This window comes from Camelus ferus, chromosome 11 (assembly GCF_009834535.1).
Source record: "Camelus ferus isolate YT-003-E chromosome 11, BCGSAC_Cfer_1.0, whole genome shotgun sequence".
NCBI classification, from domain to species: domain Eukaryota; kingdom Metazoa; phylum Chordata; class Mammalia; order Artiodactyla; family Camelidae; genus Camelus; species Camelus ferus.
The window spans coordinates 67,158,237-67,175,639 of record NC_045706.1 but is presented as its reverse complement, the minus strand read 5'-3'; the positions used below and the strand labels follow the sequence as shown (position 1 = coordinate 67,175,639).

At 39.7% G+C, this 17,403-nt stretch overlaps 1 pseudogene; it reads right to left on the bottom strand.

Annotated features, from left to right (window-relative positions):
• Window positions 1-1,772: 1,772 nt before the first annotated feature.
• LOC106730845 overlaps window positions 1,773-17,403 on the bottom strand; it is a 47,019-nt pseudogene continuing 31,388 nt past the window's right edge.

Genomic DNA, 17,403 nt, shown 5'->3' with positions numbered 1-17,403 from the left:
GGGGTCAGGAGGGGCTTCTGGTGTTTTTTACACCCAAGTATTCTCGAGAGCAGTGTTTTTTCCCCACAGCCCTGTCCAGGGCAGGAGGTTGGGACCACACGGTTTGGGATGGGAGGTAAGGGGCTGACCGTTCATCGTGGTGCTCAAGATGGGCCAGTAGCCCCACCATCCACATTCCATAGTGGGACCAGGTCAGGCTCTGGGTCCATCTTAATAAGCTGTATGGAGAGCAATCCCCTACCCGTGTCTGTCACTGCCCTGACCCATGGGGCAGCCACACCCAGGCAGGCCCTGTGTAGCGGGGCATCCCCCCCCCACTGATATGGGCCCGGTGCCCAGAGCGGGGTCGCTGGATGTGGGCGGGCCTGGGTGAGCTGCCCTTGTCCGGCCAGATGCGGGATCTTGTGCCTGCAGATTTTAGCTGGAAGACCTCAATGAGATGAGCTCCAACCAGTGGCAGAGAAGAGCCTTGGGTCTCCCTGACCCACCCCCATTCCTGGGTCCTCCTCACCCAGCCGCAAGGCCTCACTCTCCCCCGGGGCTGGCCTCACCAAATGGAGTTCAGCTCCATCTTTCCTGTTCCTTTTTGTTCCTGGGAACTTTGCCTACTAAATGTGGCTCTCATGGATTTTGCAAATATAGTAGGCTGTCAGGAACGAAGCAGTTGCCACAGGGCCCAGAATTAGAGAAATTGTTAAATTGCATCAAACCACCTCAAGGAAAGGGGTGGGACTTCCTGAGGACAAGACTGATGGGGAGTGGGAGGGCTGTGGGTCTAGGGGTTCAGGTTGGGGATGGGGTCTGGGAAAAAACAACATTTGCTCCCTTCATGTGTGTGTGTCACACTCTGGTAATTCTCCCAGCATTTCATACTTTTCATTACTATTTAACTTGTTACGATAACCTGTGATCAGTGTTCCTTGATGTTACCATTACAAAAAGATTGCAAGTTGCTGAAGGCTCGTATGATGGTTAGCATTTTTTAAGAGTATTTTTTATTACGGCAAGTACACTTTTTCTAGACATAAGACTATGGCACACTTTATAGGCTACAATGTATAACTTTTATATGACTGGAAAACCAAAACATTTGTGACTCACTTTACTGCGATATTTACTTTATTGCAGTGGTCCCAAACCAAGCCCACAGCGACTCTGAGGTGTGCCTGTAACAGCCTTGTCATCTAGCGGTCTACGCCCTGTAGACTGACTTTGCTATTTTCAGATCTCCTTAGCTGTGATCGGCCACGGAATCTGCATACACATTTTCAATTCAGACTTGCTAATTTCTAACAACAAAACCAGCTGTTGGATGGTGATCAGGGAAGCACTCAATCAACCAATCTGGGGGAGAATTCAGCCTTCAAAGTCATCAAAAGTCCTTTTTGTCTTTTAACTTCTCGATTTTTGGATGCAGTTTTTGGATTTCTAGAACTGTTTTAGGGCTGTTATAAATTTAACAGCAATGTAACAGTGTTTTAAATGCACATATTTCAATTGTACGACTTGGTAAAATTGAACAAATACACCTGTGTAACCATCACAATGCGGCGAACCTACCCATCATCTCCAAGGATCACTGCCCTTTATTGCCTGACATCCAGTGACGTGAAAATAATTCTTCGTTTCCTTTTACCCAATTTTGTCAGGCAGGGGGATAAGTCTGGCCCATGCTACCCTACCCAGAAGGATACAATTGTCCTGGTATCACTTAATTTTTCTATTTGTTGGTTATACACAAAAATATGATTTTTATATAGTCGGTTTGCTAAATTCACTTATTTCTAATAACTCTTCCATAAACTTTTTTGACTCTTATGAATACAATGATAACACCTGAAAATAATGAGTTTTACTTCAATCTTAACAGTTTTTATGCCTCTTTTATTTTTTTTTTTAATCTTTTTGGCCTTACTGACCTGACCAAACTAGAGCTTTCAGTCCAATGTTGAATAAAAGTAGTGGTGACAAGCCTTCTTGGTCTCATTATTCACATAAGGAAGAGATAGTCCAGTATTTATCTGCTGAGTATGATTTTTATTTTGTTAGTGTTGTTTTTAATGAAACTTCCTTTCATTCCTAGTTTGTTTTTTTTTTTCAATCATGAAGGTGTGTAAATATATTTTTCAAATATATTTTCTGCATCTACTGATACTAACATGGCTTCACTTGTCTTTTCCTACTAGTGTGTTAGGCTACATCAGTTAACTTTAATGCTTACAGATTTACTTTGAAATGACTTCAAACTTTAAGTCACAAGCAGTGTACAAAAACCTCAGATTTCCCCAACTGCGCACGCACTGCATCTCCTCCACGTCCCTTGCACACCTGCTCGCACTCTTACCTCTACACACACTCACATGCATTCCCCTTTCGCTAAAGCATCTGAAAATAACCTGCAGACGTGAGACTCCACTTCCCCTAACAAAAACACTCACCTACTGAACCAAGTCAGGAAACAGACACTATCATTCAATCCGTACACTCTGAATTATGCCAACTGCTCTGGTTTTCCTTTTTGTTTTCTTGTTAAGTATCTTCAACCTCCTCCAATCTGGAAGCCTTTTCCTTTTGTCCTTGCCAATTTAAACATACACTTTCAATTTTGTAAAAGAACCTTTCAAGGGGGTTTATCTAACGTTTCCTCGTGAGCACACTCTGGCCACGCGTCCTCAGCAGGAATACAGCACGAGTGACCCTGGCTCTTCTCAGTGCATCTCATCAGGGGTACGACACACTGACTTGCCCTACTGCTGGTGAAGTGAACTTTGATCATCTGATTATGCTGCTGTCTGCCAGGTTTCTCATAAAGTCACTGTTTTCACCTTTGTAGCTGATTATTCTTTGGGGGGAACTATTTGGAGAGTATGCCAATATCCTGTCCATCAAACCTCTACCCACAAACTCTAGCCTGCATTGTCAATTACTTACTGAATCAGCCACCAGTATGACAGTTATCACACTGTGATATTTCTATCGCCATTGTTCCTCCTACATTTATTAGTTGGCCTTGTATAAAGATTTCCTTCGTGTATTCACAGATTTGTATCAGTACAAATTAATGGATTCCCATTTTAAGTCTCCTTTATTATGATGCTGTTCATTTTGTTTTGAAGTTTCAATTGTCTCAAATTTGGCCAGTGGAAGCTGTACTAGATGGTTCTTTTGTCCTTTTAACATGTCTCTGTAATTCTTTGACATTTTATTGTCTAATAGATAAGATGATTCAGGATCGTCTTGTATTTCTCGCCATCTCTGACTTTCAATAAGCCATCACTTCACAGACCTGGTCTTTCATTGGTGGGAAGACAGTACTTAAAATTAACAACCTGGCACCTGGTGTGCTCAACGCTGGTGGGGTGTCATTCTGTTTAGGTCCTCTCAGCACACAGATCCAAAACACACACCCGCAAGCACTACGATAACTATTTGTGTATTTAAAATCTGAATTACATTCCAATCCAACACTTTAGGTGGTTTTCTAGCTACCCCCTTCCGTGTTTACAGATACCGTCTCCAACAGTGAGAAACCTGGCTTTTGCCACCCTCAGTACACTTACTTATCTGCCCAGTATTACCAGCATCTCAGCCATGCTGATCATCTCTTCCATGTGCCCTCAGCACTTCTGCTGCAAGGGGGCACCTCACCTCAACACCTTTCTCATCCCCTAGGTCAGGGCCGTTCTGACTCCCACTCTAGGACAGGCAAGCAGGAGAGAAATGTGCAAATGCAAGGGAGAAAGCGGAATCCGAGAGTAAGGGGATTGGGAAACCAAATCAATTGAGTTTTAAATATTAAATCCATTCTTTCATTCCTCTAATAAACATCGTTTAGTCAAGATATGTTCTGCGATGATATTGTTGGATGTTTTTTTTTTTTAAATTCCAGGATTTTGCATCTAAATTCATAATGTACCTTTACTTTCCTGAAATATCTTACAGGTTTTGCTATCAATGAACAGGAAAACCCCCATCATCCTTTCTCTGGAAAAGCTTATAAAAGCTTGCTACTATTTCTTTAAATATTTGGAATAGCTGGAGTGAAGTCATCTGTTCCTGAGTTTTCTTTCTGGGAGATTTTTGAAATGAGTGGCAAATTGTTTGCAGGTTTGGTAAAGGACAGCCATCCTTTGGTACGACCCTGCACTCACTGAGAGCATGCTGTGCTCACCGAGGGCCCATCCTGCTGGCAGTTCCTGAATTCTATTCACGTTTCCCTCAGTGATGAAAAAACAAAAAACAGCTTAGGTTTCCAGACTCCTGCCCTGTGTCAGTCTTCTAAAAATTTTGAGAAACTGGCCATGTGTTTGAAGTCTCCTATGTTTCAAAAATGTTCACTCAAGCCTTGACTGCCAAAGTTCTGCCAGTCTCTGGTTTCTGGTCTCCCTGCACCCTACAGCTCCGCTCCCCTGCCACCAAGCTATAGCCCTCTGCCTGAGCCAAGCTCAATAGCCAGGTTCCTCCCTGTAGCCAGAACTGACAAGTGCTCCCAGGTAAAACAGCCACATTTCCCCATTTGCTTTCCGTCTTTCACTCCCCTCCTGGATTTTACCATACTAGCCCTCCTTGCTTTTGCAACAACAGGTTGCATTTAAATAGGTGCTTTTTGTGAACTGCTTTTCTCGTTGTCCTTACTGAGTGCACTGCTCTGCTGAAAGCGACAGTGACCCACCTAGTTGTTTAATCTATCTGTGCCTTTTAAAGCTCCGTACCTGCCAACGTATACATTTGTAGGTGAATGTTTTGCTTTCTAAAAAATCACTGTATGTATCACACACGAGAAGTATTAAGTGAGTTGGGAAATAAAGTTGCTTGCAGTTAGCCACTCACAGAAGGATGACAGTTGGCCAAACCATTAAAACACTGGTAGGGCAGAAACCACCCATGTTCTATACTCACCCACTTCTGCTACAACTAGTAAGTTGCACTCAAGGCAACCCACCTTGCCCCCTTGACCCACCACTTCAGGACAGGCCACTCAAAATTAGTCTGCCCCAGAAGTATTTTAAAAATCCTGCTGGCAGGCTCCTGTCCTATGTATGTCACCAAGACCAGGATCTCTCTCTCCACCTGGACATCAGAAAGTCTTCTTGCAGGTAGGTCTCCCTGCAAAAATCTTCCCTTGTTTCACATATGCCGGAGCAATAAACCTTTGCACTGCTTACAACCACTGGCTCCAGTTCACATCTACTACCTCAAACTGAAAGGAACAGCACACCGGGCAATGGGCCAGATTGTATTTTAACAAAGTAAAGTGCTAAACTGAAGACATTCCCCACATTTCCTAAATTGCTAGACACTTCAATTGAACATCTCTGATGTATGATAAACTTAGGTTTAACTTAAAAGCTTCCACTCACTTTTTCTACAAACTACTACCTCATGCCCACTGAGATGCCACATCAAGAATTTCACACAAGGCCAATAAAATATCACCTCATAGTAAATGTTCTCCTATAATTTCCTATAGCTTGTGCATCTTCTCCAGCCTGTGGGTAAAGTCTTCTCTGCAAATGCTGATAGAGGTTTCTACCCTATGTGGTTTCTCTGATGTTTAGTAAGGTGTGGCTTTGGGCAAAAGGTGCCCTGTATTCACTCAACAATGGATTATCCCCACTCAGCTGTGTCATACACTGCAGGGTCCAAATTCTACTAGAAAATTTTCCTGTGTTCAGAACCTCTTCATATTATTTTCTCCCCCCCCAGAAGTTCTCTGCTCTGTATTGTGAGAACTCATTTTAGACCAAAGGTGTTCTCAAAATCATTATATTAATAGATTTCCTCTCCACTCTGTGTTCTGTGTTCTACAAACTCTGGACCTCACCCAATGTGAATTCCCTCATTTATCATATTTATAGAGTTTCTCCCCAGGTGTGTTCTCTGATGTACAGTGAGTTTTGACTTCACACAGAAGGATTTCCCACAAACATTACATTCCAAGGGTTTCTCCTCTGTGTGTGTTCTCTGATGTGCAATGAGTTTTGACTTCACACACAATGATTTCCCACATTCATATGGTTTCTCTCTTATGTGAGTTCTCTCATGAACAACTAGGGCTGACTTCTGATGAAAGTTTTCCCCACATTCATGACAGCCAAATGGTTTCTCTCCCGTGTGTATCCTCTGATGTTCTGTGAAACCCAAGAAGTAGCGCAAAAAACTTCCACAGTCAATACATTCATAGGGCTTCTCACCTGTGTGAGTTTGCAAATGTTTAGTGAGAGTTGACGTCTCAGAGGAGGACTTCCCACATTCATTACATTTCTAAGGCTTCTCCCCTGTGTGAGTTCACTGATGTTTAATGAGGTCTGACCTTCTGAGAAAGGCTTTCCCACATTCATAGCATTCATAAGTCTTCTCCCTTGTGTGCATTTTCTGATGTACAGTAAGGACCGACTTAACTGAGAAGGGTTTCCCACATTCAGGGCATTCATATGGTTTCTCTCCTGTGTTCTAAAATGCTGGGTGAAAGTTGACTTTTCACTGAAGGATTTCCTGCATTCCTGCCATTTCTAAGGTTTCTCCACTGTATGAATTCTCTGATGTTTAATGAGGTCTGAATTCTTGAAGAAAGTTTTCCCACAATTATCACTTTCACAGGATTTTCCCCCTGCATGGGTTCTCTTACATCTTTTGTGGGCTGGCTTCTGGTTGAAAGTTTTTCCACATTCATGGCACGCATAAGGTTTTTCTCTTACGCGTATGCTCTGTTGCACACCTAGACTAGATTTTCACTGAAAGCATTTCCATATTCATTATACTTAATTATGTTGTCAGTTGAGTTGGTTCTGTGATTTGGAATGAGGTTTGACTTCTGGTTCAAAAGGTGAACACTGTGTTCAAAGAGAATGGATTTCTCAGAGAAGTTCTCTCCACATTTATTAAATTCATAGTGATTATCTTCTGGATGTGTTCTTTGATGAGCAATAAGAGATGGCATGTCTCAGAACTTTTTTCCACATTCAGTGTATTGACAGGTGTTCTCTCCTATGTTAAGCTTTCTTATGTATAACAAAGAGTGAATTTTCATGGAAAGCTTTCCTACATTCATTGTATTCAAAAGGTTGCTCCAAAATTTGAATTTTCTGATGCTGAACAGAGTCTTCATTAAGAAAGAGGCCATTCCCATTTTTATTACATTCTTAAGGTTTCTCTTCAGAATGAATTCTTTCATGTTTGTCATCATGGCGCCATTTTCTACCTTTGTTTAACTCATCAAACTTCTTCCTTGAATAGTTTCTACTGCTCTAAATTAATCCTGTAATATAAATAGAGTGATAAGGAAGATAAGCTGACAAGTATATTTAGAGGAAATAGCATTCGTTTTGGGGACTTCATCAGTTTAGATCGGTAACTCTTCATGCCTAGAATATGACAACTGCGTATACACATCCACTCACATCTTCTTTCCTATTGTACCTGGCAATAATAAATCATGCTTGGGGCTGTGGAGAAAAAGGGGCCATCCTACACTGCTGGTGGGAATGCAGTTTGTGCAGCCACTGTGGAAAACAGTGTGGAGATTCCTCAAAAGACTAGGAATAGACTTACCATATGACCCAAAAATCCCACTCTTGGGCATATATCCAGAAGGAACCCTACTTCAGAATGACACCTGCACCCCAGTATTCATAGAAGCACTATTTACAATAGCCAAGACATGGAAACAACCTAAATGTCCATCAACAGATGACTGGATAAAGAAGATGTGGTGTATTTATACAATGGAATACTATTCAACCATAAAAACCGACAACATAATGCCATTGGCAGCAATGTGGATGCTCCTGGAGAATGTCATTCTAAGTGAAGCAAGCCAGAAAGAGAAAGAAAAATACCATATGAGACTGCTCATATGTGGAATCTAAACAAACAAACAAACAAAACATAAATACAAAACAGAAACAGACTCAGAGACATAGAATACAAACTTGTGGTTGCCAAGGGGGCAGGGGTTGGGAAGGGATAGACTGGGATTTCAAAATGTTGACTAGATAACAAGATTATAGTGTACAGCACAGGGAAATATATACAAGATCTTATGGTAGCTCACAGAGAAAAAATTGTGACAAGGAATAAATATATGTTCATGTGTAACTGAAAAACTGTGCTCTTCACTGGAATTTGATACAACATTGTAAACTGATTATAAGTCAATAAAAATGTTAAAAAATAAAAAAGTATAATTAGCATTTTACAGAAAAAAATAATGAATTAATATTCTAAAAGGTCTAATTCACAAAGGAACAATACTAATCTACAAGCTTTAATTCTATTTCTAGCTCTGATTCATGAGGAAGAAAAATATGTTAAAAAGAGAAAAATCAAGCAATGGACAAGCCATTCTTGCCACAGGATTGGACTTAACAGCTCCACCCTAGTTCTGGTGTTTTCCCTTTATTTCATCAGCATTGTTCAGCAGTGGACCTCTCCTGACCATCAAACCCTGTTTCAATCCTTTCTGGCTTTCACCCAAACCTCACCTGATTTAATATCAGTATTCAATCCTGCTTTCATATACATGCTTCAACATTTCTTTCTATATACCATGAAAACAAAACCTTAAGGAATAAAATTCTAAACCTGGTTCCAAAAGTTTCATTTACCTTTATTATAAGATTTTTGGTTATGGATGACTGTTTTTTACTCCTCTACTATCTACAAAATTCTGCTTCTTTGCATTCAAAGTCCTAAGAACCGATAATACATATTTTTTAAAAAATGTATCACTGAGACAAACATTATCATTACATCTGGATTCAGATCAGAATCAAGCCACCATTTTACAAATCTAGAATAAATATATTTTTCTTCTGGGCAAGTCCACACCTTTGTCCCCAATAAACTGCTCATTTTCATCCACTGTCATCCACTCTTGGCTGTTCTCAGGTCCCACCTCCTCTATGTGTTCCAGGCCAGCCACCTTTAGATGTGTAAGCATATGGAACTCTCTGGTGTCCTGGTGTGTTGGGCAGACAGGCGATGTGTTGAGTTACAGATGTTTTACTGCTTATAGGTTGAATGGCGTATAGAAAATGAGTATCTCACACTGCCACGATGCTGACATCACTCAAAGAGGTAATTTTTAACAACAGCTTTGTGTTATTTTTTAGCTACTACATCAGAATATACGGTATAAATCAACTTGGCATAGTTCCTAGAGACGGTCCTCCCAATCAGGGAAAGAAGTGTTTGTGGTGAAAGCTTAGCATCCGTATCTAGAATCTTACACTCCTGGAGAGAACAGGCTCCCATGATGGATAAGTTTTGCTTATGGGGGCTTTAAAAGGCTTAGAAATTATTTTTACCTGAGGGAAGGTGGTATACAAAGGAGACAGCATGAGCAGGGCAGTCTCGAGATGGAGATACACTTTAGGAGATGCCTTTTGGAAAAGTAACGCTGTTTGCTAAAGAGCAAATGTGTTAAAATGAGTTAATGAGTTAAAATCTGATGTCTGACCCATCAGGGGCTGATAATGGGTCTCTAGGCTGCTTGTACCCACTCTTCAGTGTTTCAATTTGGGATCTACAGCTTACAACGTGAAAAAGACTTTCAAAAAGAAAACTCTGCAAGTAAAGCCTTGCAGGCCAGCAAGCTAAACATCTAATGCCTGGAGTCACAGAGGCTTTCTCTAACTGCCTTCTCTGCTCTGGCCTTCAGCTTTGCCAAAGTGCAAGCAGGTGCGGTCATCCTGCTCAATGACAGAACTCTGACAATGTTGAAAAACACCCATGTGGTGCTATAAGCAATGGAAACACTGTGGATCCTGGCAAAAAACTGTCTGGGTCACTGGTTCCCATGTGAAAAGCTTGTTCTAGTAGCCTGTACAACCAAGATTACAGAGGCTTCCCAAATACTTAGTTTATGATTCCTGTGGAAGGCACAAGGTAGTGGGGAGGGACACTCATTTCTGGGACAGTGTATCAAATCTGGATTTAAACCCCCCTCTGGAGGACATCTAACCACTGCTGACTTTTCAAAAATGAGAAAGAATGAGCCTGATTCTACTGTCCTCACCTCCTTCTTGGTACACACACCTCAGCATGGTAGTCATATTATTGAACACTGCTGTCTTCAGAATGGGATGGTCTCCGGGCTACTAACTGGTTACAATGAGGACAAAAATGATGTGTTTTTGGAGGAGGCAGTATATAGACCAGTTTTGAAGTTTCTGAAAATTCAATATTTCATCCTGATACTGGTGACATCCTTGGTGCAAAGCTGAAAACAATGGGCTTTTTTCCTCCATGAAGAAATTTATTTATATACCAAAAGTTTAGAGAGAGAACTCAGGATCCTCCAAGGGAAGAAAGGTTTTTATCTCTTCTTTGAAAAGAGGATGGGGGAGAGCTACCCCTCTCTCTTCCATAGAAACATGGCCAGATTCATTTTATCACCGTTCTTCTCCTGCAACATTAACTTTGCATGTATGTGTAGAATACCTCATCATACCAAGTGTAAGGTATTAAGGTATGTCAGAACCACACTGTTATTACTTGGCTTTAATAAATAATAATTTGTCTGTAGTGTTCCAGAAACTACATCTGTTGTATTTATGATAATATTAAGAAAGATAAATATTAAAAACATAACAGCCTGAAACTTTATATCTCTACAAAGAGATAACTTCAGGCCCAAATGGCTTCATTGGTAACATCTTCCAAATATTAAAATAATAAAATCTTCTATAAAATCATGGACAGAATTGAAAAATATGAAACAATGTTCAACATCTTATGAAAATGAAAGTAGTACAGTCTTCAACCTCAAATATGGAAGATTACAACAAGGAAAATTACAGGATAACCTCTCTATGGATACACACAGAAAAATCAAATTCAGTAATTATAAAAACAATACATTATGATCAAAGATGATGTATTTGAGAAATATCAGATTGGTTTAACAACTGAAAATCAACTAAGACTATACACCATAATCACAGAATAAATAAGGAAAGTTATGTGATTATCTCACTACATGCAATGAAAGCATTTGGCCAAATTCAATATTTATTCATAATTTTAAAGAAAGTCTTAGCAAACAAGGAATGGAAGAGAACTTCCTCAAGAAATAAAGGGAATTTACAGAAATCCTTCAGTTAACACAAAAATTAATGGTAACTTACTGAGTGGTTTCTCTCTGAGGTCAGAAACAAGACCAAGATTTTCACTCTCACTACTTTTATACACTTTACTGGTATTCTGAGCCAGTACAAAACACAAGGAAAAGAAAAATAGCATAAAGATTATGAAGGAAGAAGTAAACTTGTCTTTATTCACAGATGACAAAATGGTTTACACAGAAAATTTTCATAAATCTACATCACAACTACCAGAATAAGTGAATCAGGGAGGCTGCGGGATACAAGGGAAATGTGCAAACGTCAACTGTTTTCCTATATATTAGCATTAAACAATTAGAGAATAAATAGTACAGACAGCACAAAGAAAAAAGTGAAAACAGTATAAAATACTCAGGAACGTACTTAATGAAAAATTGGCAAAACTGCTAAACTGAAAACCACAGAACCAGGAGAAATTAAAGACCTAAGTAAAGGTACCAGGGTCATGGACTGGAAAATGCAACACTGTTGAGATGTCAGTTCTCCTCAAAATAAGCAATACAATCTCAAAAAAAAAAAAAAAAAAAAAAAGTCCTAACAGGGTGTGCCTGTGTGCGTGTGTGTGTGCGTGTGTGTATTTGTGGAAATGAGCTGATTCTAAAATTTAATGAAAATGCAGAAGACCTATAGTAGCACAGAATTGTCCAGAATGTCTAAAAACATAGATATCATTATAATATATTCTGTAGATGAAAGATAATCCTGGCAGCAGTCTGTATTCATGCTGTAGAACAGCCAAGCAGTCTTGAGGAAAACAGCAAACCTACAAGGCTAATGCTGCCAGATAGCAAGACTTATTATTAAGTTATAATATTATAAGTGTAGTGTTGTCCTAAAGATGGATAGATCAGCCAATGGAACAGAACAGAAAGCCCAGGAACATAATCATACATATATGATTGCCTGATAATTGACAAAGACAAAACTGCAATTCAGTAGAAGAAAGGATAGTCTTTTTAATGTTTCTGTTCATCAGAAGATATTAAGAAAATGGCAAGACATTTCAAAAATGTATTTTTCAATACATACTATTGACAAAAGATTCATTCTTGGAATACATTTTTAAATACTATAAATCAATAGAAAAAGACCAATAACCCAATAATATAATAAAAATAGAGGACCTGAATATTCACCTCACTAAAGGAGATACCCAAATAGAAAACAAACATAAGGAAAGATGTTCAAAATCATTAATCATCACAGAAATGGAAATTAAAATTTCATCAGGTAACACACCACAATGACTAGAATGGCTAAAATTAATTAGACTGACAATACTAAGCGCTAACAGGATGTGATGCAACTGGAACTCTCACACATGGATAGTGGCAGTATAATTGAGTACAAATATTTTGGAAAACTGTTTAAATTAAATATTACTAAAGCTAAACATGTAACTACTCTATACTCAGAAAGTTTATTTCTGGTTATACATCTAACAAAAATAACATCCTGCAAGACACATGAAGAATACTTATGGAAAAGTAAATCAAAGTGGCAGCAGAGGAAAATGCTGAGTTCATCTCCTTCCATGAACACATCAAAAATACATCTATATTTGGAGCAATTCTCACTGAAGACAATCTGGAGACCCACAGAAAGACCCTTACACAACTAAGGCTGTAAACAGGACCCACAGGGAGCTGGGAAGGAAGGGATCAGGTCGAGACCTGCACCACTAGGAGGGATATTACACAGGCTCAGAGATCCTCCCCAAGGAGTGAGTTCAAACCACATACCGGGCCCCCCAGCCCTGGGGCCCAACACCAGGAAGACAAGGCCCCTTGGCTGGTATGAACATCGGTGGGACTGGAGAGGGCACTGTGAGAAACTCGGCACTCCACTCATGAAGGGCATGTCACACATGCTTGCCTGCTCAAAAAAGAAGGTGGAGGAAGCAGACTGAGACTGCCAGAACTCTGGCTGGTTTCCCTGGACTGCCCCCCAGACTACACAAAGTACCCGCTCCTGCCCCTTTTGCTTCATGGCACAGCTCCTCACTAGGCTGCTGCTGAGGGGAGTGCACAAATGGGGGACAGAACTGGACTAGACCTGACAGTACATTGAATGGGATGGGGGGCATTACTGGTGCTGTCAGGGATGGCAGACCGGGAGTGTCCTGGAACACTGACATGTGCCAGGGCTAGTACAGAGGGTGCACAGTCCAGCCTCTCCTGCTCCTGTACTGCTTCCTTCTGAGGAATGGAACCAGCTCTGACCCAGCTCTCAGGGCTTCTGAGCTAGTACCTTAAGGCTATGGTAACTACAAATAAAAAATGTACAATGGTTGTTTTGTAATAAAAAAATCTCCCAACAAACAAAGGTCCAAGACCGGATGGCTTCACAGGGAAATTCTACCAAACACATAAAGAAGAAATAATACCTCCCTTCTCACACTATTCTGAAAGTTGAAGAGAACAGAACATGCCCAAATTCATTCCACAGGTAAAAAGTACCCTGATACCAAAATCAGGCAAAGACACTATGAAATAAGAAAATTATAGGCCAATATTTCTGATGAATATAGATGGAAAAATCCTCAACAAAATATTAGCAAAGTGAATACAAAAGTATACAAAAAGGATCATAATGTGCAAATCAATCAATGTGACACACCACATTAATGAATGGAAGGAAAAAATCACATGATCATCTCAGATGCAGATGAAAGCATTTGATGAAATTCAATATTCATTCATGATAGAAACTCTCATTAAAGTGGGTATAGAGGGAGCATAGCTCAACATAATAAAGGCCATTTATGACAAACTCACAGCCAACATCATACTCAATGGTGAAAAGCTGAAAGCTTTCCCATTAAATCCAGGAACAAGACAGGGATGCCCACTATCGCCACTTGTTAACACAGTATTGGAAGCCCTAATCACAGCAATCATAGACACATGCACACAGAGTAAGAGGTGTCCAAATTGGAGGGTTAGTGGTTTAACTGTCCCTGTTTGCAGATAATACTCCTGAGTATATATCCAAAGGAAACAAAAACACTAATTTGAAGAAATACATGCACCCCAATGTTCACAGCAGCATTATTTATAATGGCCAAGACATGGAAACAACACAAGTGCCCACTGACAGATGACCAGATAAAGACATGAGGAGGTACGTACACACACACACACACACACACACACACACACACACACACACACACACACACACACACACACACACACACAGTGGAACATTACTCAGTCATAAAAAATAATTAAATCTGTCTTTTGCAGCAATGTGGATAGACCTAGAAAACATTATGCTCTAGTGAAATGAGTCAGAGCAAGACAAATACTATATATCAATTATACGTGGAAACTAAAAAATTTTACAAATGAATGTATATGCAAAACAGAAACAGACTCACAGATACAGAAAACAAACATGGTTACTAAAGGGGAGATGGAAGTGGAGAGGGACAAATTCGGGGTCTGGTTTATCAAATAGAAACTACAATGTATAAAATAGATGAGCAACAAGGATATATTGTATAGCACAGGGAATTATAGGCATTATCTTGTAGTAACTTTAAATGGAGCACCTGAAACAAATAAAATATTGTAAATCAGCTATACTTCAATTACAACAATTTATAACACCCTTTTTCAAATGCCCCAAATTTCAAAATAAATCTATCTATAACAAGTATGTTTCAAATATGTACCCTAAATGTGTTTCAATAATAAAATGGACAGATAAATTCTGGAACAGTCACAATGGAACACTACACAGCAACACAAAGCAATAAACTACTAATATATATAATACACATGTATCTCACAAACACAGTGCTGATCCAAAGAAGCTAGATTCTACATATATGTTTGTGTATTTGTAGTATATATACACATGTATAGTGTGTACGCATGTATATACACAGAGCAAATACACATACAGTGCGTACTGTATGACTAGTTATCTGAAGTTAAAATCAGGCAAACTTGATCTATGATAATAGAAGGGAGAGATGTTACTTACTTACTGGTAAGAGGACACCAGGGAGCCTCCTGGGGTGCTAAAAAATGTTCCATATATAAACCTTCATAATGGAAATATGGGTCTGTACACATACAAAATTGTATTTACTTGAACACTTAAACACTGTATTTAACTCTATATAATTTACACCTTTTAAAAAAAAAAAAAGGAAACCATTTGGGTATGAGAGTGACAAAAGGAGACACTGGATGATTTAGTGACACTGGGTTTGGGTCATGTCAGCAAGCTACTTCCAAAGTTCAAGAGCCACTAAAAAGTGACTCCTGAAGACCATTTCAATGGCCGTAATCTCTGAACTAACTCTTTGTGATCTAATTTCCTCCTCAACTTCATCTGGCTCAGACTCACACTAACTCACCTGGGACACTCCGGCTTGATGATTCTTCCCCTAATATCCATGGCTCCTCTCCTTGCTCCAGCTTGAGGATCACTTCTGGTTTAGGGATGCAATACCCTGTAAATGAGCACTGCATGATGAGACAAATTGGATGAGTTGCGGGGCCTTTGAAGGAGGAGGACAGTATGCCTCAAAGAGTGTCCAATTAAAAAAAAGCTCACTTAATCCTTTTATGGGACAGAGGACAACATATTCTTCCTGGTACCAAAAAGGGATAAATTATCCTTTACCTCTAAATCCCCAACCTAAATATTATTATATTCTACAAAAATTCCACAAGTAAGTAAGAAAGGACATGTAAATGGGGGGACTACATGGGAAGCAAGTGCTACCCACCCACTGGGAGGAGGTGGCTGTAGTTCTTCAGCATCACGTCCCTGTGCAGGGTCCTCTAAGCAGGGCCAGGTGCTGCCATTCTGCCTGGGTGAAGCCCACAGCCACATCCCTGAATGACAAGGATCCCTAGAAAAATGTGCTTCTACTCAATCTGAAATGGCCCAAATCAGGTGATGTGGGAAAAAGAATAACTGTTTAAGTACAAATTTTTACCATTTTTACTATTGAAAATTGACCAGAAATGTTATAAAGGACCTCTAATATATAGCTTGTTTTGTGCTACACTTTGTGAGTGAAAAAGAAATCAGCAGAAATAACACTGGTGAATTAATTTACTACTAAATGGAAAAATATCTGCATGCCCTCATGCGCCCAGATCTGCTCTAGATTTTGAGAATTCCAAGTTGAATAGTAAACTCTTCCTGGTCTGAAAGAACTTACTCTTATAATGAAACATATAAAGACATACCTAACATAGGACTTACAAGATCCATACTACAAATACATACAATGCTGACAGAGATCATAAAGGGGTTCTGTGCAAGTTCGTGTGAGTGTTAACACCTTGGATTTGACTGAGCAGATAAAACTTTCAGTGATTAAATATAAATAGCAGTTTCTCTATAAATAGATGGCAGAACATCAATGAAAGTTAAAAAGACTTGAAAAAATGTGGCTAGACAATGGACTGCAAAACAGGACAGGAGAGCAAGTCTGAACCTGTGATAAAATAAAGGCTACAGAGGCAGGGAGAAGAGATTCTGGGGAGGAAATAAGCTAATCTATTTGACTTAAATCCTGTTAGTGATCTCCAAATATTTAATCACTCACCTAAATCCCTAAAATTCTTGAGCAATCATCAGTTTTATTTATATTTATCTATAAATTAAATACAATGCTGTCAATTCACATTTGAAGAGAGCTTAATTGTGTTATTTTTCCGATAAAAATGTAAATGAACAAGCTAATATTTTCTTCTCATGCCCTAAAGGAATGGCAACAGATGATGTGTGCAGAAGCATCTTACACACTCCCTTGGGGCCTTGCCTCCCTCCCTTCCCCCACCTCCACTCAATGCAGGTCTCTGCTGTGAACAGCAGGAAGCCAATCATGCAATGGGAATACACATCTCTGTCCCAGTTATACAAACTAATTGTCAGTGAGGAAGCAATGATCCCAGAGTACAGTGTAGCTGGATTGACTAAATTAAGGGGGGCAGCACTGAAGATGCTAAACAGGGAAATTGCTGAGCAAAGGGAGGGAGGAAGAGTTTATTCCCAGAGGGTCTGCATGATCTGCCCTGGAGGTTCTGGAAACTTGTCAAGTCTGGAGAAACAGAAGGAAGAGCAGTGACAATGAAACAGATACTAGACTTACATACAGGGCTCCAAATGTCTTCAGAACATAGAAGTGGAAATATTCACTTAAAGGTGAGACAGAGGATTCTGGAGTTCAGGAGAGGGGTCTACTATGAAAATAAGGATGTGGGTGAAAATGGCAATGAGACAGATTGAGGAAAGAGAAAGCAGC